At 36.0% G+C, this 14,241-nt stretch overlaps 1 protein-coding gene across 10 annotated transcripts in view; it reads right to left on the minus strand.

Moving 5' to 3' along the window:
* The window catches only part of PCED1B (PC-esterase domain containing 1B), a 193,269-nt gene that overhangs the window by 37,598 nt on the left and 141,430 nt on the right, over positions 1 to 14,241 (minus strand). For 5 of the 10 annotated variants that reach the window (XR_005657175.1, XR_005657181.1, XR_005657180.1 and 2 more), the window contains 3 exons: positions 12,030 to 12,153; positions 11,599 to 11,715; positions 10,495 to 11,291 (listed from right to left, as the gene is read on the minus strand). The exons of 1 other annotated variant lie outside the window; for it this stretch is intronic. The gene's annotated coding sequence lies outside the window, so the exon portion shown is untranslated. Of the gene's footprint in view, positions 1 to 10,494; positions 11,292 to 11,598; positions 11,716 to 12,029; positions 12,154 to 13,213; positions 13,346 to 14,241 lie in introns of those variants that run through there. 4 more of the 10 variants (XR_005657177.1, XR_005657178.1, XR_005657176.1 and 1 more) reach the window with 2 other exon arrangements.

Genomic DNA, 14,241 nt, shown 5'->3' on the forward strand with positions numbered 1-14,241 from the left:
CTTAACATGATGCCCTCCAGAGAGTCCAGGAAGGCTTTTCTCAGGAAGGAGACGGAAAAGTAGAAAATTAGGTCTACATGACCTCGTTTTTTTTCTAATTTATTCCTCTAATATCTTGAAGAAATGTACTTACATTGACAACTTTCTGAAATACTGCATCTAAAGTCTTTCTTGAATGTAATGAGCAGAATTTCTCTGAATCCATTAACCAACTCTCTTAACAACTTAGAATGTATGTTATTATAGAGGCAGTGGTTTAAAGATATTTCAAAGTTTCTCATATACTTGTTTTTTCCCTTTTCAACAACTCATTTCACATAATTTTCCTTTTTTATTTCCTGAAATCTCTGTTTCTGATTTTTTAAAGCCAAAAGCAGAGTTTAACAACGTTGCACCCCTTAGATTTTCAGTCCTACAGTCATGTTGTTTATCCTTTGTTTTTTTGTTTTGTTTTGTTTTGTTTTTTGTCATATGGATGAATTAATAACAACTCTATCTTTTAAGAATCTTGGCTAGCATTAATAATCTGTTTTCTTTTCTAGTTTTATATCTGTTTTCTCAAACTGTAATCGTGCTCTGTCTTCTGTTTTCTACTTTATTTTCCCCATGGGATTTTGCTGATACCCTTTTTCTGTCACTGCATTGGAAATCTATTATTATTTATTATTATTTTTATTTCTTGCCCTTGAGAATAAACAAGATAAATAGATTTCAACACCACAGTGTGCTTTTTCTCTTTTTTCTAAATTGCCTTAGGACTAGGTATTTCATGTCGAGTGCTTTATAGAACAGAAATCTCAAAATGAAAGTCATTTTTTTAAACTGAAATGAAGGATACCAGAGTGATTATATAGGACCTTCTTTTCTATTCTCAAGTACTTAGAGAAATTCTTCTTCTGAACAGGAATAAAATTCAGAAATAGCTAAGCTTAACATAAGGTCTCTGCGGACTCTTATATCATGGAGTCGGCTGTGCCCTGAGACTCTTGTAATAGGTGATTTCAACTGCCCAACCAGTGCCCATCATCATCAGTGCTAAAGCCTTCTTGTTAAACTTCTCTTAAGATTAGTGCCAATTGAGTTAACATCAAGAAGTTACTGGCAATGTCTTAGGGTAATTTCCATAATATATATACAAGAGATATGCTCATAGAAAAATACATTCTTAGAGCTGGTCCCAACAATGTCTCTTTTATGTTTTTTAATATTTTGTATGCTTAATACCAAAAAAGAGATTGATTCTCAGAGACATTCTGCCTTACGGTGCTCTTGCTAAAGTTTTAAGGATATCTGAACTTGACAGTTTATATTCCCTAGAGTTAAAAACAATTTGGGTATTAGGCTGAGGATATAAGGTCAAATTTCTACCCACATAGTCATCAAACTGCAATGAGAAGCAAAACAGGCAAATAGGAGAAATTCTCAAGAATTTTTTAAGGTTATTAATTCAATTCCCATATTCTAGTAAACATTCCCTTAGAAGAATAGAAGCTCCTTCTATACCTCCAGCAAATGCAACTGTAGAAACTCTAAGAAAAACACAAAGCTGATAAGAAAGTGTTGATCCAAATATAAATCACAGAAAAATATGGTAGTGTTTTGAGCTGCTTGTGGAGTGTAAGAAAAATCAACCTTTTGCATTTTCCTCAAAGCTGCAGAAGTGTACTGATAGAGGGATTATGCTTCCTTTTTTATGAATTAAATTGCATTACTTGATTCTTCAGTGAATAATGTTCATATATTCATGTATTCTAAATGATATGTATTGTTTTCAGTTTTCAGAATCAACCTATAGGCAAAATATATTTGAATCTAATTTTGAATTGATGACATAGCTGATAGACATCGAAAGTGGGGTAGGAGGAAGAACTAGGGGCAAACGTAGAGAAGCTAATTTCCCCTTCTCACATAGATGAGGGTCAAGACCCAGCCTATTATAAATGGACTGATAAAGAGAAGTTAAGGACTTCTAATTCCAAGGATGATGGCGGAAACTATTTTCTATACTTTTCTCTTGTAAATAACCACCCAAAGCAACAAAAAGAATAAGAAACACACTCCAACTTTGCTGACACTATATCAGAGACATTTGTGATAAACCATAGAAAGATGGATAGCAGTGCTCGTGTTATTTTACTTTATAATGCCACATTCCCATAACTTTTATTACAGTACATTGTCATAATTGTTCTATTTTATTACTAGTTATTGTCGTTAATCTCTTACTGTGCCTAATTTTCAAATTAAACTTTATCATAGGTATGTTTGTATAGGAAAAAAACATAGTATATATGTTTTAAGTGGGACCTTGGAGAAGCACCAGAGAAGCTATTTTTTAAAATATCTCCTTTCTTTAGCTGCTGCCACATGAATTAGCAAGAAGTAGAAAGTGACCTCTTCATTTTGTTTAACAGACCCTATATTCACTTTAGTCTGGTGCTCTTATCAGTCCTTCTGTTTCTTCAAATTAAAATTGATAAACAGAACAATGAGAATACATTAGAGAAATTTTTGCTGACTTTTTTCTTGGCTGATTTTTTTAGTCTAAAATATATTTCCCTAAATCTGACTTATTAAACATTGCAAGAATAAGCTGGTTATTTATTTAATGACTGTTAGAAGCCAACCTGATCTTTCCCAGGAAGGTCAAAGAGTAGCCTATTATTTGGATGACTAATTTAACTGGACAAAGGAAATTGTTTTCATCCTTTATACTTTGCCCTTCCTAATTGGATTGAATGTTAGCTTTCCATATGATGTTCCCTGACACACACTGTTGTCCCTAATTACAACCAGATTAGATCAGTCTGCATTTGTTGCCATTGTACCCTGGGACTGCATAAACTTCAGATACATATCTATTCTGTGGATTTTATTTCCATGTTAATTAGATGTAAGTTCCTGGAATTTCCATTCTGAATGTGATGATCTTTCCATCAGCATGATGGAAACAGCTACATGCTGTTTAATTTATGAAAGATGGTGTTCCTTGCTCAGATGATCATTGGATATGTACTTTCTACACCAAAGATTGTGCCTCCATTCTTTCTTATAGAATTATCAGAATATGTTAATTTATTGAGTACTTTCAAACTCAATTTTATTATGTCACTGTGTTTTTTGGAAGGCACAATGAAAAACAAAAATTATTGGGAAATCATACTTAATAATATGTACCACATTCTTTTTTCTTTTGTTATAACCTCTACTCTATCTCTAAGCAGATTTTTAAAGATTAACTACTTTTCTAATTACAAAAGTTATAAATGTCAAGTGTAGAAAATCTGAAAAATAGACAAGCCCATTACTGTTAATATGTTGATGCCATTCTTTCCATATACATAAAATAGATTTTTGTAAGATATTATTTTTTTGAGTAAACATTATCAGTACCAAATGCTTTTTTTCACCAGCCATCCTTACAATAAAACAGATTATTCAATTCAACATCAAATATGTACTAAAGATTGATTATGTGCCATATACTTTCTTCTCTCTGGAATGAGTAAGAAGAAAAAATAATGAGACATGTCAGTGCTTTGAGACAGTTTCTAAACTACAGAAAAAAAATCATAGTAAAATATAATTATAAGTTAGACTGTGATAATAATATTAACTATTTATGGAACACTAACTATGTACCAGATACTTTTCATTCTTTATAACTAGTCTGTGATATGGGGGTTATTACTCTCCCCACTTCACAGATGAGGAAACTGAGGCTGAGAGATGTTAAGTATTCTGCCCCAAATTACACAGCTAATCAGTAGTAGAAATGAGATCTGAATCCACCAACACGGTTTCAGGCAGGTTCTTAATCATTGTAACCCACCATAGGAGAACACTTCAATTATAACATGTCTTCCATTTATAGGAATATATAAAATTTTCTCAGAGTTTTCTTGATGTGAAATATAGATCCAAGTACTCCACAAGGTCTGTCCAAGGTATAACATTCTAGTCAACTTAAGAGAAGGGAACAGCAGTAGAACATTCATTTCTGAGCTAGTAGGTCTGAAAGAGCTCCCAGGATTATGGCCACAGAAAGGATAAGAAGTCAAATAGTCTGGTATTTTTGCAACACTCATGATCTGGGATAATTTTCTTTGAGATTAGAGAGAGTGCAGCCCAGTAGATAATTCCTGTGGTATCCGAAGACTTGATATAATCCAAAGGTAGCAGATGCTTTTGAACCTATATTAGTTAAGGGATAAGTTTGGCTGAATATAACAGAAAGCCCAGATAACGGTGGCTTTTAAAATATGCCTATGATTCTCTTTCATTTGGCCAAGGTCACATAGCATAGCTCTTTCAGGTCTCAATCCAAATCTTTCTCTCTTGCCAAAATGAAATCCTGACCTTTTGCTGTCAACAGGAGTTTTGTGGGATTTATTTTTATTTATTTGTTTGTTTTTTTATAATATCTGGGATTATGGTCAAAGCAGCAGCCTTCTCCAAGGACAAAGGTCCTTTGTTTGTTCTAAATTCTGTCTTCCTGCAAAGTTTTCTGTCTTTCTTTGCATCTGAAGGATTTATCCACACACTTAAACTATAACTCCCAGTCGGCCTCTGGATTTCTTCTTTAACCCCATTCTTATCCATTGAAAAAGTTCCAGAAAGTCAATTTCATCTCATCTCCCTGAGAAGTGTGGAATTCTTGCCACTAAATACAAAGTTCTGGAAGCAGCACAGCTAGAAGGCAGATCTGTTACAATGAACGGCCACTTGGTATTACTGAAACAGAAAATCTTGCACCGTTGACCAAAATCTTACTTTCTATTCAGCCATTTTAGAATCAAATCACATTGACAAAGTACAGGGTTAGAAATACAAAGAAATGAGGAGGTAAAAGCTAGGGACAAGAAGGAAAAGGCTTGGGGTGGTCGATTCTGGGAAGCACATAGGGTGTTGGGAGGATTGCTCTTCTTCATCAAAGCCTTCTACTGTTTTTATTTTAAATCAGGCACATATAAACCACAGTGATAAAAGTTAACCGAAAAATCTATGAGACTGAAAAACACTTGGAGAGATTACTGTTTTCCTAAATGAACGCTTCTGAAGATCATACACATTTTATCCATCAAATATTTACCGAGTCCCTACTATGTACCAGCTGGTGCTCTAGGTGCTGAAAATAGTGAACACAACAGAAAAATTCTGCTCTCAAGAAGGTTGTAAAGGGAAGATAACAATAAATAAATAAATAAATATGGAACAAATGAAATAGACAATAAATATAAAATAATATAATATGTAAATTATAGAAAATGTATTAATTAAATATATATTATTTGTTATATATTAATAAAATAATATAAATAATAGAAATGTTACATAATACAATGAAAATAGACACTAAATCAGGTAAGTGCTATGAAGAAAATCAAGGAGGGTCACGGGCACTGGTGTATCTAGTATATTTGATACCCTGAGCAGATCATTTTTTAAATTTCCTCCTTTATGTGGCAAAATTATTACGTGAAAAGTTATATTTAATAATCATGAAATAAAACATGTAACAGACAGACCCCAAAGGGACCCTCATGGTGCCCATCTTCTGCTGTTCATGCCTTGTGTAATCCCCTCCTCTCCACCTGAGCGAGGGCAGAGCCTGTGACTTGCTTCTAACCAATAGACTAAGGCAAGGTAATGGGATGTGATTATGTTACCCATCTTGCTTGGAGGTTGCTTGTTGGGAAGGCCCATGTGATAAGAAGCTAAGGACAGCCTCTGGCCAACATCTAGTAAGAGAATGAGGCCCTCTGTCCAACATTCCATGAGGAACTGATTCCTGCCAATAAACACCTGAGCATGGATTCTTCCTCAGACTAAAGTCAGTTGATACCTTGATTGCAGCCTTGTGAGACCCTGAAGCAGAGAGCCCAGCCCAGCCATGCCCTCATTCCTGACCTACAAACACTTGAGGTAATAAACATGAGTTCCTGTAGGCTGCTAAGTTTGTGGTAATGTTGTTGTGCAGCAATAGATAACTAAAACAAAATGCATGTTACTAACGGCCAGAAAAAAAAAGTGGACAGTGAAAAATTTTTGTCTTGTTGAACTTCATATTTATAATCTTGTCAATAAAAAATATATAAAATAATGAAAGATAAGTAACTAAAAGATTATAAAGGAAAAAGTAGATTAAAATTTTTAAATGTATTTGTGTATTTTTTAGAAAAAGAGGAAATATCAGTCTATCACATGAATAAATTTATGGCTTCTGTTTTCAAGCCTAGCTTCTGCAAATTTGTCAATGGCTTCATCGAAATGGGTCTTTTTTGCATACTTATGTTCAATAGAATATACATGGTAGTCTCCCTTATCCATGGAAAACACGTTCCAAGATCTCCAGTGGATTCCTGAAACTGAGAATAGTACTGAACTCTGTATATACTTTTATCATACATACCTATGATAAAGTCGAATTTATAAATTAGTCTCAGTAAGAGATTAACAACAATAACTACTAATAAAATAGAACGATTAAACAATATAAAATATAAAAGTTTTAGAAATGTTACTTGAACACAAGGACTGTAATACCTCAACAGCTGATCTGATAATCCAGAAGGCTGCTAAGTGACTGCTGGGTGAAGAGTGTACATAGCATGGACACACTGGACAAAGGGATAATTCACATCTCGAGTGGGACAAAGCAGGATGGCACGAGACTTTATCTCGTTACCCAGAGAGGCATGCAATTTAATTTTTGAATTTTCCGTTTAATATTTTCAGACCACAGTTGACCATGAATAACTGAAACTGCAGAAAGCCAAACCATGGAATGCAAACCCTCAGATAAGAGGGGCTATGGTAGCTAAATTTGTCAGTTTATCGCTGCCCATAGTTGATCTTTACATGGGGATATGTCTATACCACAAGGGTTGGCATTGCCGACTACACCCAAAGCAAGCTCAAACGACTCTGAACTGCTGTAGTACTTACAAACAAACCTGTATAGCTCTGTCTACTCGTGTCAGGGGCCAACTGTGTAGCTTAGAGTTCTCTTAGTTAACTTCCAAGTAGAACACCATGTTTGTTAAAGAATAAGTAATAATGTACTCATTTCAAGTCAACATACAGATTTTTATAACTCAAAAGAAATCACAGCAATCGCTTAGAACTTAGTTTGTTTTTGTTTTTTTCTCAGAAAGGTATTCCATCGCCAATGTCGTTTAGAATTGCTGGTGTGTGGTGATCATAAAAAGCAGACTGAGTTTTAGTCTGCTTTCTTATCGTCGGTCTGTGCCTGAGAGCACTTCGCCCCATCCTTGGTGCATGGTGCTAAAGGAGAGAGGGAACCACTAGTGTCCCTAGGGTTTCCAGGGATGATCTCTCTGATGAGGTAATATTTGAGCAGACACCTGAAGGAAGTGAGTGAATGACCCGTGTTGCTATCTGGGGAGGAGAATTGCAGGAGCTGAGGCCTGAATGTGGCTGATGTGTGCGAGCAGTAGCACAAAGAATGAGGGGTGTAAAAGAGCTGAGATTAGAGGAGCAACAAGTCAGGGGGTGGAGGAAGGAACACAGGAATGTCTGAGGCACCTAACACCTGTTTCCATCACAATCCTTCATACATGGTGAGCTCCGGCCTGTTGAAATTACACTGGATTTCCAGTTGGAAAACCGCATTTAAATCAAATATTTCCCCCTTAATAGAGCCCGGTTTCCTAGCGTAGAAAATGAGGGTAATAAAATCTATTTCACAGGATGGTTGTGCTTATTAAGCTAAATAAGATAATATTTGTGAAAGTGCTTTGTAATCTGTACAGCACCATAATAAGGACCACACGGAAGTGGAGACATTGTAAGCTGAGTGCTCTGATTCCTGCTGTCTTCGTCCCATTGATTTCCAGTGCCTTTTGCACAGTCTCTCCTTCAGCAGGAGGCCTCGGTGAACACAGTCAGGAAGGCAGGCTTCTCATCAGCATGACAGGAGGTGCATAACCACCCACGGTGATAACGTTTAACCAAGCTAAACAGTATAAGATAACCTTCATTTGCAAATCTGACGAGCAAAATTACAGGGTTCAGTTCTAATAGAGGGGGAAATGAAGCTCAAGATCATTATTTCCACATCTAAGATTAGCAGCTGGAAAAATACGGTATATCTGTAAAGTGACAGTGTCAAAGATACCCCAGTTTTGCATGACGCCAGCATCCACACAAAAGAGGAATTGCTTTAAAGGGTAGAAATGGAGACATGGTTTTCTGAGAGGTCGTGCCAGATGGACATAGCTCAGTGTTTGCCACATTTTTTTTTGTTGTTAAAACTGCAGATAAAGGTTGTTGGAAAATATCTGCCAACCCAAAGGAAAACATGAGCTGTTTTTCCGTTCTTTTTCTCTTATAGGTCAGAAGAAAGTGTTCTTTGCCTGGAGAAATACTCCCTTATATAAATCAAGTAGGGGAGATAGATGGGGATGGAAGGAATAAATGTAGGAGTAGGAAGTTGTCTCAGGAGATACTGAACAACATCTCTCCTACACATTTCTATGGGCTATTTATTTCTGCATCATAGTCAGTAATGTACTGGGGTCTTGGCTTCCAGCAGACCTGGGTTTGAAACATTGTGTGTCATTGACCTGTTGTGAGGTCTGGGCAAAGTACTTAACATTTTTAAGTTTCTGTTTTCTCATTCAGTAGAAAGAGATAACAAGAGAGCCTAATGGGTAAGACTGTGGTAAGGATTAAATGAAATGTGTGTGAAGCACAGCACATTGCTGGGAATATGGTATTATTCAATAAGTGCTAGCCATTTACATTATTATTGGGGAGAAATTACTAAAAAAGTTTTACCAGAGGGAAAAAGCATAGAATGAGATAAAACAGTCAAGTTTAAGAATCATGCTTAGTTTCCTAGAATTTATCTAACATATCTCCTATAATGCTTAGTGTATGGGAACTATTTAAAAAGACAAAAAATGAGCTTATTCAATATAGAGCATTTCGAAATATGCTTGGTTTAAAATGTCTTAATATATTAAGATTTAGGATAATGTGAATTACTTTTAAGAAAAATACACATCGTAAACTTTAAATGATAGCATTAATATTTTTAAAGCAAACATTTTTTTTTATATTACCAATAGAAATAATTATTATCAGTACAGTAGAATCTTATTTTTCTGGAACCATGAGTAAATTAATAGTTCATACCACATAAACAAAATTTCCAAATTGCTAAGACAAAATTCTTATACATTAATACTTTAAAAACATATTTAAAAATGTATTTTATTATTATATCTATTATTTATTATGATGTATATGTACACATGCATATATATAATATATGTATGCCTTTTAGATGATCATATTGGATAATTTTCCTTAGTATTTTCTTATTGACTTTGCTTCATTGATCTGAACATTAATGACTGCACAATGCTGAAATAAAAATTGCCCTCAGGAGCCACTAAAGCTCAAAAACTAGAAACTCACCAATCCAAATAGCCTTGTACTAAAGAATTTTTCAAAAACTACAATTAGAACTCCTTTTAATATTTTAGAGGAGGAATAACTTTTCCTTGACCCTCTTAGGTCTCTGGTTTAGCCTGAAAATCGAACTGATAAAGACGGATTAACAGGAGAAAAACATACAAATTTGTTTAATATGAGTTTTACATGACACGGGAACTTTCACAAGGAAATGAAGATCTGAAGAAAAGGTTAGCTTGAGCGTTTTTCTACTATATTTAATGAAGAGTAGAAAGTCATGGAAAAAATGAGATAGGACAAAAGGGTAAGAGCTAGGGGTAGTAAACTTAGCGAGACCTGTTCTTTCGCATTCCCTCCACCTTCCTGAGCATGGGGGGACACTTATCACAAGAGGTTCTTACAACTTGCTTCAGAGGAGAAGGGGGAGGTCAGAGAGCCTCTCCTGCAGCACCTGTTGTTTCTAAAATTCCTTCAGCTTGAAATATTCAGTATGCCAAGGTGCCATATTTTGAGGTAGCACGTACTGAACCCCAACAACATCCTATCCTCTGGTCGAAGGAGAGAAAAATGGACTTTTTTTGAAAGACAACTGGAAAAAGTGAGCTGCACAGCTAACCCCTGTGTATTCAGCAAGGTCAGTTACACCTGCACACCAGTTTCTATGATCCAGAATTAAAGAATGGTATGTGACTTCCACAGCATCCCCAATTCTCACTGCTGAGCTTCCTCCAACCCATTTTCAGTGGCCTTTTCCTGCACATAGGATTAGCTAACAGGGAATGCAGCTGGGGGTGGAGGAGGATTCTGAATCTCTTTCCAGGTCCTTGCCCGTTTAAATCCTGCCAAGGTGGACATCTAAACCGATAATCATAGGCCAGCATATGATTGTTTCCGTGAACATAAACTACTACTGCCATTAGCGAAGGTAGATCTCACCAATCCATAGTGCCCAGGGCTTTTTAATCATAGCAACAAAGCAGACATTCGATGTGTATTAGTTGAGTTGAATTAGAGGGTGATCTTATTTTAATTAAAAGAGACTACACATAATAACATGCACACTTTTATAGCACTTATGTGTCAAGCAGTTTTCTGACTGCTTTACAGATATTAACTAATTTAACCCTCACAACCTGTGAGGTAGACAGGTATTGTCATTCCCATTTGACTGATGTTTATTCATGATTATTTTATAATGAGAGATTTAGTAGTTTGCTCAAGAGGTCACAGGTTATAAATGCTAGAGAGATAAAATTCAAACTAGGCAAGATTCCTGCTTAATCACATATCTATACCAATTCCATTTTATGTATTAAAACTAACGTATATGCATAGGAAATATCTGGAAGGTTGCATATGCCAAATGTGCACAGTAGTTCTATTATAGTGCTGAATTTCCAATGTTCTTTCTTAACTATTTTTCGATTAAGTGATTTTTCTAATTTGTAGTTTTATAATGGAAATGTTTTATTCTAGTCTAGATACGGTGAAATAAGCATAAACCATCCTGTGTCTCCACTAAATTCAGTTATAGAATCTGGACAGAATGCACGGTGCAGCGAGCTGATGACTGAAAAGTAAACAGGAGCAGGAGGATCAGGAAAGAAGATCAGGAATCAAAGTCCCACCAAACGGGCCATCAGTTTGCTGTTTTAACTCTGTTTTCTCCTTTTCTCCTTTGACTCAGGCAAGCCACAACGTCGAAGGGCATAAACAGAGAGAGCTCTAGAAGCCTTCTGCTCTGCTTAAAGAGCAGCAAGCGGACTTCTGATCCTCAGAGAAAGTAGATAAACTCTTCGTTGTTTTCCTTTTTCTTCATTTTCTTGCTCCCCATTCTCCTAGCAATCCTGCAGCGGTGACAGGGACAGGGATTGAAAACTCTGAAGAAGAGGAAACTTTCTCTCCAACAGAAGAAACTGAAGTCTCAAGAAGAGAACAAACCTCTATTGTTTCTTTCCTCTTTCTCTCCTCCCACTCCCTCCCATCTGTACCAAATGCAGATGCCATCCTTGGAAGTACACGAAGGACAGAGTAACTAAAGCCCCAGTACTGAAAGTGGAAATCCCAGGGCACCTAAAAGTAGCAGGGACATTGCAAAGAGAAGAATTTTGAAATATAACCCTATAAAATTTCCTTATGGACTCCTAGGCTCACCTCTGAATGTGGATCCAATCCTTAACACCAAAACTAAGGGACAGACCTCTATCCTGACCCCAGAGTGGCCATTACGTGGTGCCTCCACACGACATGTCTAAAAGCACAGAAAAGGCTCTGAAAGAGAACAGATTGAGAAACCACAACCAACAGAACTTGCAGCCTTAACCATTTGGCTCAGTTGTCTGCTGAAACAAAAATATCAACATCATCCGTAGGACTTAGAAAAGACCCAGAGTCCCATAGCGTAACATTCAAAATGTTCAGTATACAATCCGAAATTACTCAGTGTACGAAGAACCAGGAATCTCTCAACTCACACAGGGAAAAAAATTTTTTTAAGAAATCATAAATCAAAACTGAGAGGGCCCAGATGTTGAAATTGTCTGGCAAATGGAACTTACTTAACTCTCCAGTTTTGATTTTCTCACCTGCACAGTAAGGGTGGGCTAGAAAGTCTCCTCCATCTGTGGGTGGGACCCAGCACAGGGAAGAACACAGGAACATCAGTCGGAATTCTCCTTAGTCTCTTCTCAGCTTCAATCCAAACCCTTCCTGATTGAAAAACAATGTCAAACATTGGCCTTAATTACCTAAAAGCTTTTTATATAAGTTCCTTCGAAGAGTATTTATAGAAAAGCCATTTAATATCATTAAGATAATTCCATGTGCATTTTTTTTAAAAAAAACTTATTTTAAATTCCAGTGATAGCTAAAAATGTCTTTCCTAATTTTTTAGATTTCACTTGCTTAAAATAGTTCTTAAAATAAAAATTTGAATCGTGGAGCTATTAGGAATAACAAGCATGGACAGAAAATTGCTAGTGGGTAAAAGTCCCATAAGTAAATCCTAATTTATATCAATACTGTGGAGAAAATGTAGAGCTATGTAGGCAGCCTTCAGCAAAAGGGCATATAATCATATAATAACCTCAACTTTTTTTCCCCAGCGTGGGAAAAAATGAATTAAAACTTGAATTTTTATTATGAGTACTCATTTACTCTAAAATTTTAAAAATCTCTTACTTTGGGAGAGACCTGCGGTTATCTAAAATATATAATATAGTAGTCTATTTTTGTGTTTTGTTACACATAATAACGTTTTAAATTTGTACATAGTAAAATGTAGAATTCTCTTGGTTGTGATTCCTTTTTATCTTTTCTATATCTAGAAAGTAGTTCCTCATATATTTCTCATTCATTTAATTAATCATTCATTTACTTAACAAATATTGAGCATCTAATATGTGAGACATTGTTCTAGGTATACATTGTTTTATACATATATAAAACAAAACAGACAATATTTCTTGCCCTCATGGAGCTTACTAATAGAGGACGGAGGAAAAAAACCAGAATTCATAAGTATGTTAGATGACGTATTAGAAGGTAATAAGAGCCTGATTATGGAGGTCAGCGGTGCCAGGATAGGGGCTGAGAGGTGGGCGCTTGTTGCAATTATAAACAAGGTGATCAGAGTAGAACTCATTTGAAGAGATGACATTTGAAGAAGATGCTTAAAGGAAATGAGAGAGTAAGGCAGGCAGATATTTGGGGGAAGAACATTCTAAGCAAAACAGACAGCATGTGCGAAAGCTCTGAGGCCAGAGGATACCTGGCATGCTCAGATGTGCAGCATGGAGTCCGCTGTGGTTGGAGTGGAGTGAGCAAGCGGGAGAGTGGTCAGAGATGTGGTTAGAGAGGTTGGGGGATCTCGTGTGACATTGGAAGGACTCCGACATTTACTCTTAAAAAAAAAAAAAATGGCCATCATTAGAAGGTTTGTGATCTAACTTAGGTTTGACGAGATCACTCAGGATGATCTGTTGAAAATGCAGTAGTTTCCCATTTATCAGCAGTTTCCCTTCCCAAGGTTTCAGCTACCCGTGGTCAGTTGTGGTCTGAAAGTATTAAATGGAAAGTTCCAGAAATAAATAATTTATAACTGTTAAATTGTGAGCTGTTTTGAATAGCATGATGAAATCTGCTTTCTCATTCTGTCTCGCCCAGGATGTGAATCATCCCTTTGTCCAGCGTATCCACACTGTATACGCTCCCTGCCTGTCTGTCAGTTAGCAGCTGTCTTGGTTATCGGATCAACTGTCACAGTATCACAGTGTTTGTGTTCAAATAACCCTGATTTTACTTAATAATGGTCCCAAATCACAAGAGTAGTGATGCTGGCAATTCGGATATGCCAAAGGGAGCTGTAAAGTGTTTACTTTAAGTGCAAAGGTAAAAGTTCTTGACTTAAGAAAAAAAATATGTATGTTAAGGTTGTTGAGATCTATGATAAGAACGAATCTTCTATCCATGAAATTGTCTAATTCTGAATTAAAACTTATATGTATGTAATAATAGGAAAAAACATAATATTTATAGGGTTTGGTACTATATGAGATTTCAGGCACTCATTGAGGTTCTTGGAATGTATCATATCCTCTGTGGGATACATATACTTTAAGGAGATGGGGGTAGAAGCAGAGTGACCTGTCGAGAGGCTATTACAGTAATCCTGGTGCGATGCGATGATGGCTCGGACCACAATGTCGCAGTGGAATGGGTAACAAGTGAGATTTTAGATAATTCTGAATAATTTTTATGTTGATTACATATTGAAATGATAGTTTGAATATATTCAAT

Source organism: Pteropus medius, unplaced genomic scaffold, assembly GCF_902729225.1.
Source record: "Pteropus medius unplaced genomic scaffold, Ma_sr-lr_union100, whole genome shotgun sequence".
NCBI lineage: Eukaryota > Metazoa > Chordata > Mammalia > Chiroptera > Pteropodidae > Pteropus > Pteropus medius.